At 35.9% G+C, this 20,235-nt stretch overlaps 1 protein-coding gene across 5 annotated transcripts in view; it reads right to left on the bottom strand.

Annotated features, from left to right (window-relative positions):
* LOC105299139 (lysocardiolipin acyltransferase 1) overlaps positions 1 to 20,235 on the bottom strand; it is a 166,657-nt gene that overhangs the window by 131,504 nt on the left and 14,918 nt on the right. Inside the window, exon 1 of one of the 5 annotated variants that reach the window (XR_002782895.1) lies at positions 20,084 to 20,137. The exons of the other annotated variants lie outside the window; for them this stretch is intronic. The gene's annotated coding sequence lies outside the window, so the exon portion shown is untranslated. Of the gene's footprint in view, positions 1 to 20,083; positions 20,138 to 20,235 lie in introns of those variants that run through there. 5 annotated transcript variants of the gene reach the window in all.

The following is a 20,235-nucleotide window of genomic DNA, read 5'->3' as shown; positions in this document are numbered from 1 at the left end:
CACACAGTACAGTATACCACTTTTTACTATCATTTGACCTTGTGGCAACCTGTGAGAAAGAAAAGGTAGGAATGTTACAGTTAAGAAGTGAGTTTGTGCCCAAGGTAAAAAGCCAGAAAATGGGAGCTCTGGAGGCAGCTCTGAACCTACAGGATGTCTTCCAGAGTTATTATAAATGTCTACACATCTACCGCCTACACGCTGTCCAGAAGATCCCAAGAAACTTCATTAACTAAGCGGGAGGCTGCTCTGTGCCAGGGGCAGGGCAAAGGGTTAAAGATACAACGTGCTATCATCACACCAGAGTTTCCCTTAGCCAACAAATTAATTCAGGAAGAGTAACCCCATATGTTATCTGTATCTCCACAGCAAGCAACAAGTCAAGAACAATACCCAGTTACCCATCTCATTTAAAAACGAAAAATGTTTTCAAATCATTTTTTTAAAAAACCATGAAGCAAATAAGTTTTGTACCGACTGACTGCTGCTTATATAACACCCCTGGATTCATCACCCATTGGGGCCATTCTTCTCTTATGAAGGGGAGCTTCAGGAATACTAACAACAGCAGCATGGCAGATCACAAAGCCGGGGCTCTCTGTTCAAGCTCTGCTGTCAACCGCACTTGTTAATTCAGAGAAGGTAATACCAAGCCTCATTGTCCAACACCCCCTTCTGCTGCCCTTTCACCCCCACCCCTTACTTTGTTTACCTATGAAATGAGAAAACTGGGTCTAGATCATGGTTATCCACAGAACAGTACTCCTCTGAGCACGTTAGAAATCCGTTGAGTTGTTCTTTGTTTCTTTGTTTTTTGTCTTCTAGTATAGTCATACCTCGTATTTTATTTTCCTTTTGTTTTTCCTTTATATTACAGTTAGGTAATTATATTGATTTATTTTAATTATGTGGGTAAAATTTTTCATTAACTATGAATGTCATTTCAGGACACTAAAGAGAGTATTACAAAACACTTATTATGAAAAGAGGGCCTTGGGTTACACAGAATCAAGAATTAATTAACCAGAAGATCTCAAAGGTTCTTTCAAGTCCTACAATTTACTGATTCTATTAATATTTTGAACACTGATAATGATAAGACAGAGTACATGATGATTTGTGGGCAAGAACAAAAAGTTTTAAATCTGCTCCTGCACTTCATTAAATAAATTTGTAGAAAAGCAATTCTGTCCCATCCCTTAGGATGTTATCAGAACACAGTGTACTTTAAGAAAAAGATTAAAATGTAAAAAAAAAAAAAAAAAAAAAATTGCTATTATAATAGGAGCTTAGGAATTCAAGTTCAAAAGGATGCCCTGGGGTTGGCGAAGATTCAGCTCATACGACCCAATCGCTGATTTCAAAAAATCACATTTTATGAAACGAGCACAATATGAAATGAATCCTGAAATATTACGACAAAGTTAAATAGATTTGGTTTATTCCTCTCCACCCAAAAACAGAGAAATTGATGATACATTTCAAATGGCATTTATCAAAAATTATTACCACAGAAAGACGATGCTTTGAGGATCAACCGTCCCATTCTGGGAACTTGAAGGAAGGAGTAAGGCAGAAGATCCAGATACCATGGGGACATGGATTCCTTTACCAGCTATTCCAAAAGTTACTGTAAACCATCTCCTTTATAAGACATACCTTTAAAAAATTGATAGAATATCTACTACCATATACATTCCTACTCTTCAGAACCGTCCATTCCTCTTTCTCTCATTTAAGATTCTCAAAAACAGTGCTGTCCTATAAAAATATAATGTGAGCCATGTAGGTAATTTGAAATCATCTGGTTAGCCACATCGAAAAAGAAAAACAGACAAAATTAATTTTAATAGATGTAACCCAATACATCTAAAATAGTATCATTTCAACATATAATCAATCTAAAGTAAATTATCAATAAGCTACTTTATATTCATTTTTTCATACTACATTTATGAAACCCACCGTGTACTTTAAACTCACAGTGCATCTCAGTTCGCACTAGTCACACTGCAAGTGCTCAATGCCATAAGCCTCTAGTGCATATCATCTTGGACAGTGCAGCTTACTATGCTTCTCCACACAGGAGTGTATAGTGCATACTGATGACTACAGGTAAGATTAAATCTACAAAATTTTCACGCTGTATTAAAATAAATTTGTTGAAAAGAAATAACAAGAATTTAGGCATTAAGATTTGTGAGTTCAACATCGAGGGCCTCGTTTCTTGAAACTCTTATTTTACAAATGAAGAAACCCAGAAAAGTAAAGTAACTTGGTGTACCAGTAGGAGCTCCCAGAACAACCTCCTAGGTCTCCTATAATGAAACTTAATGCTCTTCAACATCAGGCTCACCCCTAAATTAGCCAAAGCCTGTGGTCAGATTACCTGGGTTTGAATCTCAGCTTTGCCACTTAATAACTGTGAAATTTCCAACCTGTTACTGCCTCAATTGTTACAACAGGGGTAACAGCAGTAGGGGTAAGGGACTGTGAAAATCAGACGAGTTAATATATGTAAACTACTTGGGGCAGAAACTGGTACATAGCACGTACTTAGTAAATATTGGTTGTTACTATTAAAAGCAAATTGATAGAGCTAGATTAATATTCATTTGTATGGATTTAGATACACATGCTTCATCTGAAAGGTAAGCTTTTTGTAATGTTTTAAAAGTAATGGTGGGTCCCTTATACACAAGCAGCTGGGGCCCTGACTGGCTCTCCTCAGGCCAGGCTGAGGCTGAGGGCACTCCCCAACCCCTGTCTTGAAAAAGCCTGTGGCAGAATTACCCTTCCTTCCCTAACCAGATGATACAGGGCCGGCAGGTTCCTCCCTCCTCTGCTTCTTGCCTGTGTGGTAAGAAGTTGCGAAACTCTACTTCTTCACAAAGTGGAAATCCCTCCCTTTCCTCCATCCTGAGACTTAGGGAAGTAAAGAAGAAATATTATGTTTGCTTTTATTTTAATTTACACCTTGTAAATTAGATTCTTTGCATAAAATCCATTTCACTTGAAGTGGAGGGAAATCCAGTTTTTCAAATCTATCTCTAAAATACAAAAATGTCTTTAACGAGACTAAGATACTTGCCAAGGACACAGAGTGAATTAGTGGCAGAGCTAAGCCTAGAACTACAGTCAGAGTGCTCTCAACTCCAAACTACAAGGCATCACAGCTGATGAGGGCACGGGAAAACCGGTCCTGTGGCAAAGAGTGACTACGGATTGAGACAAAATGATTTGATGGTTTAATAAAACACAGATTTAGAGTCAATTTTAAACATTGTAATAGAGTCTGAAGAATCTCCTCAGGGTCAATGAGAAGCTACCTTTAATGAGCATTTATTTAATTCCTTCTGGAAATGCAGTAATGGCATTGAAAAAAGATATCGAGGACAGAATTCGGGATGCTGAGAATCTAATACAAGCTTTGCACTGACTAGTTATATAACTGTTGAGAATCTAATACAATTTTGCAGTGACTAGTATATAACTCTGAACTCCAAGACCCTTTCTAGCTCTAAAATTCTAAGTATCTAGAAGAATCTAAATCCATGCTGCCTAGGTGGCTGGGATCTAAGTGTACTTGTGGTACGAAAGAAATGCTTATTGAGAGCTGAAGATTATTTCCAGAGAAAAAAATGAAAGAGAATATCTAAGAGCCAGAATCTGAAAAAGCAGGGGCTAGGGAGACAACCTAAGACAGCCAGGCTCTTCTGAATATAAACCATCAAAAGGAAACAGAAAGCAAGTGTGATTCTAAAGGCAAAGCTCTCAGGCAACTGCTATGTTGAGGAGCAATATGGCTACAAAATCAGCAGTCTCAAACCCAAATTGGTTATTACTGAGCATGAAGCCATTACCTTTTCCCCCCAAGTTATAAATGGATAATACTGTTACTTTAGCAGCAAGCTATGACGACTGCATATACATGACCAGATTTTAGTGTTGGAATTTTAAAAACTTATAGTCAAAGTAATCTGATATAAATTTACTAACATTCACAATGATTATTACGCTTCACAATATCTAGGTCTGACTGGAATGTAATTCGTGTAATTTGCTGTAATAACTACCATGACACAACCAAACATTTCTAAGCAGAGCAAAAAGGAAAGAAGGGTTTTCCCTGGGTTGATGAGGAAGGTCTTTAAAGCTTTGATGGTTTTCTTCATAATGGCTTTATTGAGATATAATTCACATACCATAAACTTCAGCATTTAAAGTGTACATTTCAGTGGTTTTTAGTATTTCACAGAGTGCTACAACAATCACCACAATCGATTTTAGAACATTTTCATCACACTCACCTCAAGTTGAAGAGCATTTGTGGTCTTCTCTATTTAATAGCTCTTTTTCCAGTTACCCACATTATTTCTAGTCACCTGGTTCTGGGCTGAGACCAAAGGTCATTTCCTCAAGGGGCCTTCCGTGAACACCCAATTAAAAGCTGGTAAGACCAACCCCATGTAGTACCCACTCAAGCATCATCCTGCCGCCTGCCACCCCCACTTTCAACACTCCCCTTTATTTTTTCCAGGTACTGATCACATTTAGCATTCCAAATGTTTTACTTGTTTATTGTCTGTAAATTCTAAGAGGGCAATAATTTTTGTTTTATTTACTGCTATACCCCCAGGACCTAGGACACAACACATTGTAAAAGTTTAATGTTTGTAGAAGGGGAAATAAGAGGGAAAGCTGGGAAAAGTTGCTTCACTACTATACAAATTTCACTAAGATCTTTGTTCTAATTTATTAAATTATGTGTTTTCTATAACATGTTTCTCCTTTACAATGAAACCCTAACCAGAGAAAACTAAAATAAATGAAGTTAACCAAATTTAACACCACTGTAGACATCGATATCTTTGCCTTAAAAATCTGTTCTCGAATTTTCGTTCTTTATGGTCTTTACTGAGTGTCTCTATTGTGTACCATAGAGAAAACAAAAGAAATATCAAAGTCACTTTCTTTCAAAAGTTTATAGTCTTTGTGAACGAGACATGCACAAATTAAACGCATGCTGCCTTTTTTTCCTGCTATTGTTTTTGATTTTTTTTTTTAATGTGAACAGCAAATACCTAATCAGTACCCAAGAATTTTAGAAAAAAAATGATCATCTGAGTGAAGTGTAGTAGTCACAAACTGCCTCCTAGAATGAGTAGCGTTATTATATAGTAGGTGAAACTGGGGTAACGAATAGAACCAAACTTAACACAATACTTTATTTCTTGCATATGTAATAGTAGCAGGGTAAGGAAGAAAGTTCAGGTTGGTGGACAACTCTCTTCCACAAAGTTACTCAGGGATCCAGGTTGCTTCCACTGTGGCTCTGTATTTCCCTACTTCCACATTATTTTCTCCAGCCAGCCAGCAGAAGAGGAAACAACAGAGAGAACCACAACCTGCCATTTCTACTTACATTCTACTGGCTAGAACTCAGTCACATGAGAAACAAGAGCTACCTACAGGCTTAGGAAAAAGAAAACGAATTTTGGTGGACAGCTAGATGTCTCTACCACATGGAATATGTGAAATGAACCATGAAGGATGGGTGGAATGTATCCGAGAACAAGGGGACCACATGAATGAAAACAAGCAAGTCAAAACTAAGCAATAGTATATCTGGCTATATTCTGAAGAGTAGTGAGAGAAGATAAGGCTGGTTTGATCAGTGGTTCCCCAATGTAAACTGAAGGCCAATCCCAACATATGTCAGTTTCTACTAGCCTACAATGAAGTGAGAAAAATAAGTACAAGTTGATAATCTGTTAAGAATGCTAAATTAATTTATTATATACTTATAATTCAATTTCCTATGACTTACCTGTGATATGATATTATAAAGTTAAAAGCCATTTCATGGTTTTATTTTTACATTAAAAAATGTTTTTAAACATGGCAGTTAAGGCTATTCAACAGTTCTAAGATAATGCTCTGATTATAACAAATTCGGTCTTTGTCCAGTACTCAATGGGGGCTTCCTTTCGCTTTCCAGTTTATTGTATATTTTTAGTGTTTTAACATTTTCTAACAAAAACAGACTTAGCAGTCCTAAAAAAAGGTTTAAATATAAAAAACATGAGTTACTTGAGGGTAGGCAGAAAGTTTTACACATATAAACTATACTCAAAATACAAATCCCAAAGGTTGAAAAAAAATAATAATAACTCTTCTAAACTCTCATATAAACATATAACATATATGACAAGTATTAAACTCGAAAAGGAAGTTTAAGAAAACCATTAGCAAACTTAGAAACAGTCTTCTATTGCATTACCCCAAAATTTCCTTTTCTAAATAACTACTTTTAATCTAAAAATGGTATATTATTCTTGTAATTGTTTACTGTAGGTTAGAGGGGGGGAATGTTAGTTATCATTAAAAACAGCAATAAAGAAAGTAAAATGTTCTTTTTACTAGAGAAATTCAAATGTCATCATTCGACTCTGAAAGAAAAATAAGAATTTTATTTGGAATAAAGAAATGTTAAATTTAAACGCTAAAGAAGTAAACAGGAACTACTGTGACCAATGGAAATATGTGCTTATTAAAGACAGAAAGCTAATTCCTAACCTCTAGTAAAAAATCAAAGCTTTATCAAAATCATGTTTTCTACCTTTTCCCCAATATAACTCTAATGGCAAAGGTTGAAAAAGATGACGTCGCACAGCAGGCCTCCTTAAAAATGGAAAGGAAAAAAATGTCAGAGAAATTAAAATGAGGTCAATTCTATTTATTGGAAACCTGATGTATGCTTTAATAAGTTCAACACACTCATGTAAATGTTAGCCATGCATCTTTCCAGTCAGCTTAAAATTAGTCACCTAAGGGGTAACCAAACCAAATGAAAACAACCATACAAGGAAAACTTATCTGCTGATAATTTTTAAAGTAAATAGTTTCCAATAGTAGCATATATCTCTTATCATAACGCTTCCCGTGGAAAATATTCAAGTATTCCTTGGTGAAAAAGCAGACTAAGTGGAATTATTATCAAAAACGACGTCTACCACATTGCAGTCTATTAATGTTTGGATAATTTAATTAGTCAGGTTCTAAAGAACTTTCTTAACTGAGGGTTACTGCTTTTTAAAAATTTAACACACGACATACCATTACCATGGTAAAAGATCTGAAAAGTCATTTCTACAAATAGAATTTCCATCCACTGAAATTCCATTTACCACACATTTGAAAAATGAAATAGTATTTGGTGACTAACCCAAATTAATTACTTAAAAATTAACCACATTCTAAAAAATGTCTGGCAAATATGTCACTAAATGTTACAGACTTAGGCAAACATGTACATACTTAAACACTCTGATCATCCCAGTTTTAATCATATTAAAGTTTGATGGCTAAAATTTATTAAACGTATAGACAAGCTTTAGCTTTCCCCTAAACCCTGGATAAAGAAACAGAAATCAGGTCTACATTAGGGATTTTGTTCCGCACCACATAGCTCTTGCCCATAATACCCTCTAGAGTTATTATTTGAAACTTACAATAAAATATTGGTTAATGGCAAAGCTATAAGTTACATGACATTTAGAAAACACACTAAAAATTTAAAATAGGAGTCAAATTTAGGGTCACACAGTACAATGGGAAGTCCTATAAAGTAAATCACCTTTAAAAATACCAGAAGTCATTATTTCCAAATGAGACCTGTACGCTTCAAAAAGTCTGACTTGGGCAGTTATGATATTTACTCCAACAATGCTGTCTATGCTTACGATATTTTTTTAATTCCTTCTTGAAAAATTCTTTTAGCACATTCAATTAATTATCCTCAATGAATGGTGATAAATCTTCAAATCTGGAAAGCAAATTTGAATTTTTGAAGCAATTAAGGAATCACATGGGCACTGCTATAAAGAATATGATGGATCATCAAGCAGAGTAATATAACTTGGTCAAAAATGAAACATAAACATAAGGCAATGGCAATTTTCTTGTGAGGCGATCCTGAAAAGGTAAAGCCTCCCAAAGACACTGCTCTGAGCGCATTTCTCAGTGGATGTCCATGAAAATCAGCTTTATAACTAAATATTATTCAGTCCAACTCTCGTTTTACCAATGAGAAACTAAGTTTCTAGGAGGTGAAAGAAACTGCCCCAAATCATGTATTTAGAGCCAAACAAGAACTAAAAGTCAGGTCTCCCAATTCCTAGTTCAATATTCTCTCCCCAAAACTACAATGCCTGTGGTCTTCATGGTTTGCAAAGAGGAAAGTAGATTTGTCTTTAAAATCTATTACGGGTTTTAGTAATAGACTAAATTAATGCAATTGGAAATCTCCAAAATTCTGAAAAACTATTTAATTTGATTTTAAAACACACACATTTAGTAATGCCAATTCCAACTGCTATACGGGGTAGGCGGGGACAAGCCACAGAAAAATCAACGAATGTTATAGTAGTTCAGATTCAAAATGGTCAGGCCCTAAACTAGTTCAAGCTTGGCAAAGACAAACTTCTTACAACTCAATCAAGAGGTATAAACATGCTTTCATTCTTGCGCATTTAAAAAATTGTAAATGATTGTTATTATTACTGTTTAACAGCATTTATTGAGCATTTACGATGCTAGACAGTATGTCTGGGCACTTGGATTACCTCATTTAATCCTCGCAACAATCCTATGGAGGTAGGCACTACTATACCCATTTTAAAGATAAGGAAACTGAGATCAACAAAGGTTAAATAATGTAAGCAGAGTCATAAAGTGTGACAGATTGTATTTCCCCAAAATGGCTACAAAAAATATCTCCTAATCCACATGTTCTTTTTTTTTTTCTTAATAAGTTTTTTGTTTTAGAACAGTTTTAAATTTACAGAAAAATTGTGTTGGTAGTACAAAATTCTCATATACCCTGCACCGTTTCCCCTATTAGTAACATCTTATATTAGAATGGTACTTTTGTCACAATTAATGAATCAAATACTGATACATTTTTATTAACTAAAGCCTATACTTATTTAAATTTCCTTGTGTTTATCTAATGTCCCTTTTCTGTTCCAGGATGCCATATTACATTTAGTCATCATGTCTCCCTAAGGCTCCTCTTGGCTGTAATAAGTTTTTTGGATTTTCCTTGTTTTAGATAAACTGAAAAAATTTAAAAACTGAGACCCCAGATATGTCTTACTCCAGAGAAGGTGCTTCTTAACAACTCACCTAAACAACTGTCTATACTCCAAACTGCTTGTCCTTAGAATTTTTAAAGGGTCTATGTGTCCGTCTATGTGTCCGTCAGTGCAGTGCGCCTGAATTGGCAGGCAGACCAATCACATTTGGAACGCATATCCTACAGTAATACTCAAAAGACTATGTAAATGAGCTGTCATGGTATATTTAAGACCATGTGACTCCAAAATATAAGTAACATTATCCCCAGTGACAACACCGGGAGGCAATGTATTAACTTCCCTTTAAATAACCATACTTGCTTTCTACACTGTTATGGCAAAACATAAACTGAGAATTTTTTAAATATTCAAATTATTCCTATTTGCTTCCATTTAAAGGCAGGAGTGCTTATAAATTACTAAATTTACTATACACATTTTAGGATTAAGTTGTAGCCAGTGCTAATTATAACATGCCTGGGAAAAAATTTAACCTACACTGATTAAAATTCTATTTATAACGGAAAAATCTAAACCACAGAAACAGCGCTTAGTTTAGAACAAGAACACGTACGTAACTGCCAAATGCAATCCCTGCTGAGATGTCTCTCTTACTGCAACACTGTAATTACAAAAAACCAAAATGAATTTTTAAGTGTTTCAAAATGAAATAGTCCTTGCATGATTTTCAAGGCTTATAATTACCATCCTGAAAAGGTAAATACTCCAAGTTTCAATTTAATATAATACTGACTCGAGAACACAGACTGGATTTTACTCTAAAATAGAAACCGCCTATGAACTCACATCATTTTAAATTTACAATCAAATGCTAACTAAAGAAAAAATTGTTGGGAGGCAAAAACCAACGCTAATTTCCTACAGCCATTTATGGACACTGCAAACCCCCAAGCTTGCTACTGAATGGGTTTTTAAGATTCCTCATGTGTGTTAAGTGACTGTCTACCCCACAGAGAAATGCATTATAAGAACACATGGAGTCTCTCACTTCCCATTCCCTCTTCAATCAACTACAGTCGGCTTTTTGTCTCTACCATTCCACTAATTCACCTCGGTGAAAAACATTCACTTTCACACTGCCAAATCCAATGGCCCTCATTTTGCTCCATATCTTGGCAGCGTCCCACATGAATGGCCAGTTCCTCCTTGAAATGCTAGCTTCTGTTGGCTTCTGTGACACCACTCTCCAGATTTCCTCTGACCTTACTGATACCTCTCTGTCTCCTTAGTTAGCTCCTCCTTCTCCTCCTCCTCCTCGCAGTGACGTCTAACTACTGGGGCTTCCTACCACTCAGACACTGGTTGTCCTCTTTCAGTCCTTTTCTTCCTCCCTCCTTCCTCTACGTCATCCTAACGATGACCTTTCCAAAATATCTCCAACACAATCCTCTTCCTTGAGCTCCAGACTCACAGATTCAGCTGATTATCTGATACCTGGGTGTCTAACAGTTCTAACAAACTGAACACATCCAGAATAAATGGCATGATTATTCCTCCCCCTTTCTACCGCCACTCAGCCCTTGTTTTTCTCCATTTCTGTAAATGGTATCGGCACCCACCCAGGTTCTCTACCAAGAAACCTAGGAATCATTTTTCATTCTTTCCTTTCTCTCACTCCTCAAATTCAATAAAACCAGCAAGAGGCCTCTAAACATTATCTCCAAAATATATCTGAAATCCAACATTTTCCATCAATTTCAATTGCCACCACCTAATCCAAGATATTATCATAATCTTTTGTACTGACTTCCTCTTTTACTCTTGGCCAAACCACACCCTCCGCCCATCCACCCCCAGTCCTTTCTTCATACTGTGGCAAAAAAAAAAAAAAAAAAAAAAATCTTCAATGTGAATCTGATTATATCATTTCCCTGTTTAGGACCCTTCAATGGCTTTCCATTGAGCCTAGAGTAAAAATCAAATTCCTACCAAATTCTGTAAGTCTTAGATGAGTTGGCGCCCACCCATCTTTCCAAGTGTATCATCTCTCACTCCCCTTCACCTACATTCCAACACTCACTTCTACCAGGTTCTCCAATAGGCCACGTCCTGCCTGAGGGCTTTGTGCAAATTGTCCAGGCTGCCTAGAATGGTCATGTCAAACTTTTTGCTTAACTATCTTCCATTCTTCCTTTTAGGTGTCAGCTTTCACCAACACTGACCACTACGTAAAGCGAGTTTCCCCTTAGTAGTTCTCTGCCTCAATCCTGACTGCTTCCTTTATGCCTCTCATTACAATGTGCAGTTATTTTATTCATTTGTCTGTTTTCTTGTTTTCAGCTTGCCACTCACTCTAGCACGTTAGTTTAATAGATCTATAGTTGTGCGGACCATGTTATTGTTCACTATTAGAGCCTCAACATAAGATCCAGTACACTTGGAGAGAGCTCAATTACTACTTTTTGAATGGCTTAGTATTAAAAAGGAGGAAAGTCAAATAAATTGCTACTACCATTTTATATTTTTTTCAGGAATTCAAAAGCAGCTATAAACAAATGTGATTCAGTTGATCGAAATGTCCTTTTACTATTGAATTTATATGGAAGAGATTCTACATGAGAGTAACAATATAACAAATATAAAAGTATAATAGAGAAATTGTGTCACCTTACATTCAGAGAACGTTTTCTAGTGACCAATGTGCTTTCAAACGTTTACCTCAACTGAAATACAGAAAGCAGTAATTATTTCCATTTTACAGATACAATCGTTAAGGCTCAGAGAAGTCAACGAATTGCCTAAAGTAAGTTTTTTACGGGTATAGCTGAGACTTGAACCCAGTTCTCTTGGCTCCCAATCCAGTCAGTCTCTGACTCTTTTACTTTTTTCTACTTTGTGTTTTGCTTCAGCCTTTTTAAAATGAAGCATACACTAAAGTGTACAAATCCTAAGTGTATAGCTTAATGAATCTTTACAAAGTAAGTATACCCAGATCAAAAACTTGCAATCCAATCATTAACTACTCCCTATGGTAAGCACTAACCTGACTCCTAGCACCACAGTTATTCTTACCTGTTTTTAAACTTTATCTAAATGGAATGAACAGTATATATACTCTTCTATATCCTGTTTCTTTAATTCAAAATCACGTTTGTGAGTCATTCACATTTATAAGTGTTGCAATGGTCCATTTTTCATCACTGTATAGTATTTCTATCAAAACTTATCTATTCTACTGTTAGACATTTGAGTATTCCAGGTTTTAGCTATTATAATTAATGCTATTATAAACATTCTTATTTTGCAGTTGACGCTAAGGCCCAGAATGGAGAAATAACTTAGTCAAAGAAACACAGCAATTGGGCAACCCAACTATATCCCAGAAGTCTGATTTTCCCTTTACTAGGTAATATAGTCGGCAGTCAAAAGTTCATCTAAATCTTAAAGATTTTTTTTTTAATGCTTGCATAATACAAAATCAAGTGTTCAGTAACAAATACTATACTGCATATTATTGTAGTTTCAGGTTACCAAAGTTATTTCATTAAAAACTTTTAAAATAAATGTAATCTTCCCTAACTTATGGCATCCAATGATTTTACGATGTTTGGAGTAGAAGTAATTTAACACTTTCTACATATCACTATTCCACAGAAGTTTATCTAATTTACAGTCAAATAAAAATTTGGTTCTCAGATTAGAAATGTCCCAATTGGAAATTCTATCAAAATATAGACAGAGACAACAGTCCCAAATTATGAGCAGGTAGCATTCCAAAACTCTGCATTTCAGTGAGCTGTTGGGAATTCAAAGGTATTTTCTCATGGAAATTATATGATACATAGTGATCAGGTTTTTGGATCAGCCTACAGAAGCCTACTTCACTCAAATATACCTGAAAATAGCACTAGGAATAACAACATAGTCTTTAACCACTATGAATAAACACCTAACTTGGAATAATGATTTATAAAACTGTATATTAACACCCCAATCTCTTGTACTAACTCTCATAAACTATGAGAGAACCACTCCTATTCCCTGTCTTTTCTTCCAAATGCCTGTGACCAGCTTATGCCTATTTTTTTATCCTTTATCAACACGCTTCACTCTATGCTCCCAGATCCTGAGCCACAGAAATCAGACCACAACTTATCCCACACTTCCTACCCCTTAAATAATCTTTTGAGATTTCCACTGCTAGAAAAACCTTTGGGAGGACAAAGAGAAATAGGAAAAACAAATGGGGGGGGGGATCAAAAAATTTCAAGAAATTCTAAAAAGCAGTTAATTGTTTTCATCAAAAGGCACATGGAGTCACATGAAATTTTTCTAAGCTCCTATTTTCATTGAAATATTCCTCTCTAGAGGCCGGCTCATTCCCTCTAGACTTTGAAATCCCAAACTGAGCACTTCTGAGCTATCGCCTCTTCCATTAGAAATGCCTCCTATTTCATTCCTTTGCACATTCTCTCTTTCCTCATTTAGACCCTAAATGGAAAGATTTAGAAAGGGGCATGTTTGTAACATCTTTAGGTACACACAAAATTGAAATAAGGGAGAGACAGAGCCTAAGTAGCCAGGCCATTAAGGTCACCATTAATATGTAATTTACTATATACAAGTTAGGAACTTTATACAAAGGCTTTGGAGCAAAGAAATAGTTTCATAAACACCGGAGAAATTTCCAAAAATGAAAAAACATTTACCTTATATATCACAGTATAACAGTCCTTTGTTCCTAGTTTGCCTTATCTTTCCAGTAACTAGACTGAAGATGTATATATATTGTCTCTGTACAACTAACATGGACCTGAGTACCATAAATAGGGAGAACCCGGAGTATCGAAAAGCCAGTGCCCAATCTAATGAAATTAACTTACCAACGAATGAAGGAATGGATTTTCTACCTAATCTAGGTGATGAAAACCAAAAGGACAAGAGCTATATACTAGCCTTAAAATCCAAGAAGATGGTAAATGACTCTGAAAGCCAAAAGAAACTTAAAAATTCTAAGTGCCTTCAAAGAATTCTTGAACACAAAAATGAGCAGTAGATTCTCTAAACTTTAAAGAATTAATGTTTTACAGAAAGTAAACTAAGGTAACACTGTACATTATGAGCCAAAAATTTTTCATGAATTTGAAAAATTAGGTACAAATTATTAAACTACTGTGTCTGCGACTGAAGCTCACGAGAAACCACACACTTAAGTGCAGTAATGTAAAGATAATATATACAAAAGGCGTTAGCTTGAGACGACTAAATACCCTATCTGAGAGTTGCCAACCTGTAAACAATTAAAAATTACCTTAACCTACCCACTAATAGTTGATATAAGCTGGTCCTGGTTCCACTACTTACTGTATGACTTTGGGCAAATTATTTAACCTCTCTGAGCCTCAATTTCTGGACTAGTAAAATAGAACTAAAGGCGGTACCTACCTCATGCTGTGAGGATTAAATGACATAAAAGGAAACTATTTTAAGCAGCAACAGGAACAGAATAAATGTTCAATAAAGGTTAATTAGCTACCAGTTCTTTTCTCCAAACGGCCACATATGAAAAGCTACTTGAAGTCATATCCATCACTTAACACTGCCTTTAAAACCTTCACATCCCTCAGACTGATGACTAACCTAGAACCTTGAAGCTGAAGCTTCCTCTGGAAAAATTACACTAATTCAACAATGAGACTCATAAGACATTATCAAATCTTTGCTTAAACATTTCCAGGGCAGAAACTTGACATCTCAACAAGGCATATAGGAACAGTACTAATTACTAGAATGTTCCTTTTGAAGATTTCATTGTACTGATTGCTGCCTCTCGTAAACTTCCTATCTGAAAGGCTGAATTCACTAGAGGGCATCACAATATTAGGAGAAATCATCTATCAGAAAGAATCATGAAAAGGAAAAAATTATTCAACATTTATTCTAGCTAAGAGAAAAATACTGCATCCAGTTGTAGAAATAACATGCATGTTAATCTAAAAATTAGTCTGTTTAAACATACATGAAAAGATTCAAAAGGAATTAAAAGGAAGTCAGGTTATAAAATCACAATATTTACAGGCTCTTGGCATTAAGGTATGTGATTCAGATTATCATAAAGCTTGGGCTTGCTCCAACTTCACAATAAGGCCTCCTAATAATTTTATGCAACTTTAACAATAATATATTTATAAAAGCAAATCATATAAAACCAGATTATCTTTATTATTGCTCCTTGCAGCCATATTCCAAGTCACTACCAGCTTTCCACAAAAAGACTTACTGCCAAAGAGTTGCCTGTGTATAATTATTTAAATGATCTAAAACCAAATTATTTTAAAATGTCCACATTTGTTAACAAAGTAGTGGTACAAGTAGAGGTTCACCAGGCATCGAGAGAGCCCAGAAGAGCTTTCTTTGAATATCTTCTAAGTTGTTATAATTCACAGTAACATATAGAGGGAAAAAACACAGAAAACTAGGCACTGTTTATAGCACACTCTTCTACCATTTCGCACTCCTATTCTCCGTGAAACTGTAAGACTCTGTAAGTTGTAGGTAACTGATGCACAATGCAAATTCCATCCTGTCAGGTAGAGGATTCGGCTGACTTCCCTCACTGCTCCCTGGCTTCTCGTCCCCCACAAACCACTTATGTCTCCATTTGCGATCCATTTCAACATTCCTTTACTTCATATAAATTTGTAGAGTGTTTTTACCTTTCCTTTGAACCAGTTATACTGTTTCCCTGATTCCCCCACTGATTATGAATAAAACCTTTAAGGCATACTTATTTTTATATCTGTATGTCATTATATTATCACTCCACATACTAGTCAACTTTCTCACTATTGGTTAAGACACTGTTCAGTACTAACACAAAAAGATACCCTGAATAGGGGCTATGAACTGGACTGGAAAGGTCCACCTCTCCATGTAAACTAATAGGCAGACCTTTGACTTTTCTAAAATCAATCCCTTCTCATTTCCGTGGCATAAATGAAGTCATAAATTCTGATGAAGTAAGGAAATCAGGTTTCAGGACTTGCAAAGCTGATATACAGACTGAATACTGGTGAAGCCAGGGAACAGCATCCACAAACTGCTGCCCATTCATCTCCACTATCCACTTAATGACTTCCTTTAAAAAGTTAAAACTGAAGACAATGGTCAATCCAAAAGCAGAATTCATGTCACAAGACAAAAAAGCAAGTTTGGTAGTCTGCGCTACAAAAGATTCTCAAAATTTGCCATCACTTTGAATGTGTCCATCCATAAAACTAGGTATATTTTTACATCACTTTAGAAGAAACACAAAAGTCTTTGTTTAGTTTCATAAATTATCAAAAGTATAATCATGGAAAATTATAAAGGAAGTAAAGGGATGAGAAACATATCGATAACAAAATTAAAGATCATGTTCCACATGTAAGTAACCCAAACTGGGAGAACTGGGCAGCTTCTAAGCCCACCACATTCTTCTCCATCTACCTACTCCCTTTATCACAAAGGCACTAACTGAACAGAAATAAAATAAAAAGGATCATAATAGATTTCAATTTCTCTTACTACTAAGAGGCACACTATGATAGCTAATTTTATGTGTCGATTTGATTGGCCAGGAAGTACCCAGATTAAACGTTAATTCTGGGTATGTCTATGAGGATATTTGAGGATGAGATTAGCATTTGAATTGGTGGACTCAGAAAAGTAGACTTCCCTCTCCAATGTGGGTGGCATCATACAAACTGTTGAAGGCCTGCACAGAACAGAGGAAAGAGAACTCGCCCCTTTTTGCCACCTCACTGAGCTGGGTGGGACATCTCATCTTCTCTGGCCCTTGGACTGGGATTTACAGCACTGGCTCCCCTGGTTCTCAGGCCTTGAAACTCAGACTGAATTATACCACTGGCTTTCCTGAATCTCAATTTTGCAGACAATACATTATGGGACTTCTCAAACTCCATAATCACATGATCCAATCTCTCACAATAAATCAACATCTACCTACCTACCTACCTATCCATATCTCTCTATATACATACGTATATACACACACATATATATATATCAAATATATACACACACATGCATATATGTTAAAAAATTTAAATATATATATACATTTTTAAGTAGAGATATAAATCTTTCCTGCTGGTTCTGTTCCTCTGGTGAGCTCTATTACACACACATACATGCTGTCCTTGCTCAGAACTACTTCTTGATGTATAAATACAAAATGAATTAATAGTCAGAACTATCCAGTCCAGGCAAACTATTTTCCAAGAGGAAACACCTGCTCTCCACTGACTGGTGAGGCCATGGATATACTATATATCAACCATATTCAGAAACAACAAATCATTTCACTATTTTTTAAACTCCAGAGAGAATGCTGAGAAAGGCATAATTTGTTTAATGCAAAAATAGTTTTAGGCAACGCAGTGATTCATAGTTAATCTCTTCTCCTCCTCATCTTTGAGACTTAAAAGTCTCATTTAATTCATTTACTAAATATGGCTCAAAAGAGTCCATTACAAGATGGGGAGGAGGGGCCACTGGTAAGACTTAAAAAAGCAAAATTATTCTAATAGGGCTCTAGAGTTTTTTCCCAAAAATATTAGGAAAAATAAACACCAGAAATGAGTACGAAAGGAAAGAGTATCTTGCCTCTCTGCAAAAAAAATTTCTAAAACCTGGTCTACGAAATATATTTTGCATAATACCTATCTGTTATTAAAATACCTATAAAGAAGACACAAGTAATAAGACAGTTTACCAAATGCAAGAACAATATGCATTCTGACTCCAGGGCCACTTCTACTTTTATAAGAAAAGAAAAGAGGTTTCCAGTTTTTGAGCAACTTCCCATGCAGCCACTGGTCCATGATCCTTTCTTTCTGTGTAGGTCTCAGAAAATAAAATTGGTATTTATAAACATCTCTTTAAAATCAAGAAAAAAAATTAAGGCATGAAAAAGTTTTTTTTAATTTTAAAAGGCTCAATCTGGGCAAACTTTATTTTTTTCACAAGCCAATAATAAAAAGTGAAGCCTCAGAAGTAGATAAACATCAACCGCAACAGTTCAGAAAGGTCTGAAGGTCCTGTCTTTTTCCTACTTCTTCATAAATGTTTTCTATATGTTCTTGACCATGTAAGCACAAAGTACAGAAGTTATTACCATGTAAAAATTTCTTCTGTTCTCGATTTTGAGACTACTTCCTATAAACGGCACAAACTTTAAATTTTTATAGTTTGAAACATCCTTTGGTCAGCTCAGGTGACACAAAAAAAGGTGACACCTTATTTTTAAGTAAAATTGATATTAACCAGCATGATCACCCACCTTATCACCTAGGTTGGCCCTAAAATAGCTTCTGGCTCATTTCAAACAACTCTACCTTCAAAGAACAAAGATTTAGCACAAGCTCAGTTAAAACAATATGCTACAGCTTTTGAAGACATGGTTTGAGACGGACTAGTCCCTGCCTTCAGAAAGGTTCCCTCCAAATAAACTGAAGTATTCATGGCCATCGACACCACTTTTCAATGCATGCCCAACAGCCTCCTCCATTCCTTTTTATTCATGGGCTTCCTGCCTAAAAAGGTCCTCTCCCCAGCCATGACAATTACTGAAATCCTAAAATCTCTTCAAGACCTAGCTCAAAATATACCTGCTCCATGAACTCCAGAAGTATTTCAATTTCTGTACAGCTCACTAGGTCAGCATGTGCTATTTTTAAGCTGATGTTCTTTTAATATATTCTGACTTCTCGATTATAGTTTATAAGTAACTAGGCGTATCTTCCATCTCCAGTGCAGTTCACTGAAGATACACACTGGCCCTTCCAAGAAACAATAGGTGTTTATTTTCTTTTCTTTTATATAAAGATTGGGACAGTATTATTAGTTTGGGCCTGATGGATTATGGTGAGCCTTGCAAGGCTAAGGAGTGTGACTTTTACCCTGCAATAAAAGAGAACTGAAAGTTCTTGAACTCAAAAATGATATGATAAAAGTGTATTTTAGAAAAAGTAGTCCTTGGTCTACAGCTGCCAGATTGGGGGGCAAGGGGGTAACATCTAGATCAAGGAAGGCAGGTAGGTGGCTCAGCATAAAAGGGTTAAGTTATAAGGTCAGAAAGCCTTGGGTTCTCCAACACTTCTCGTTTTGTGACTCTGGGTTAAATTATATGACTTCTTAAAAGCTTCATTTTCTTTATTTATAAAACACAGATGATAAAACCAGAACTTGTAGTATTACATCAAATACCATAATGCCTAACAAAGGGTAATAAGCACAGTGCATGCTGGCACCAATTCTCTGACACCAACTGGGTGTCCTACAATTCAGTTCTGATAGTCACTTCCTGGAGTTAGCATCAGATCCCACAAGTTAAGGACAAGATACCCAAGCATATTGCCCTTGCTTCAGATGTCCCCAAGCTATTAGAACTTTTGTCCAACTTGGCTACAAATTCAAGGGTTCCTGCAACCCTCCTTAAGTGTAATAATTTGCTAGAATGATTCACAGAACTCATTGAAAACACTATACTTAAACAAGTACGGTTTTATTATAAAGGACATAACTCAGAAATAGCCAAGTGGAAGACATGTGTGGAGCAAACGGGGAGAGGATAGGGGGATTCAGCGCATCCATGCCCTCTCTGAGAAATTCATACGTCACCTTCCCAGTACATGAATACATTTATCAACACAGAAACTCCAGTGTCCCAGAATTTACATAAGGCATTTCATTACATAGGCATGATTAACTAAATCACCAGCCACATGACTGAATTCAATCTCCAGTCCCCCTCCCCATCCCAGAGACAAGAGGGTGGTAAAATTCCAACCCTTTAAGGGAGAACTAAGTCTTTCTGGTATGGCTAACTATTGTAGGGCCCACCCTGAGTCACTTCAGCAGCATACACTCAGGTACAAGTTTAAAGGGGGCTCATTATGAATAACAAAACATACTCTTACCACTCAGGAAATTCCAAGGACTTTTGAAGCTGTGTCTGGATCCAGGGTCAATAACTAGAAAAAAATTTTATTATATTACATACACAATAAATGGAAGCTGTTATTTTAGAAACCAAGTAGTAGACAAGTAAAATAATGCAAGCATAAAAATG

Source organism: Pteropus vampyrus, unplaced genomic scaffold, assembly GCF_000151845.1.
Source record: "Pteropus vampyrus isolate Shadow unplaced genomic scaffold, Pvam_2.0 Scaffold173, whole genome shotgun sequence".
Classification (NCBI taxonomy): domain Eukaryota; kingdom Metazoa; phylum Chordata; class Mammalia; order Chiroptera; family Pteropodidae; genus Pteropus; species Pteropus vampyrus.
This window is presented reverse-complemented; position numbering and strand designations above follow the sequence as displayed.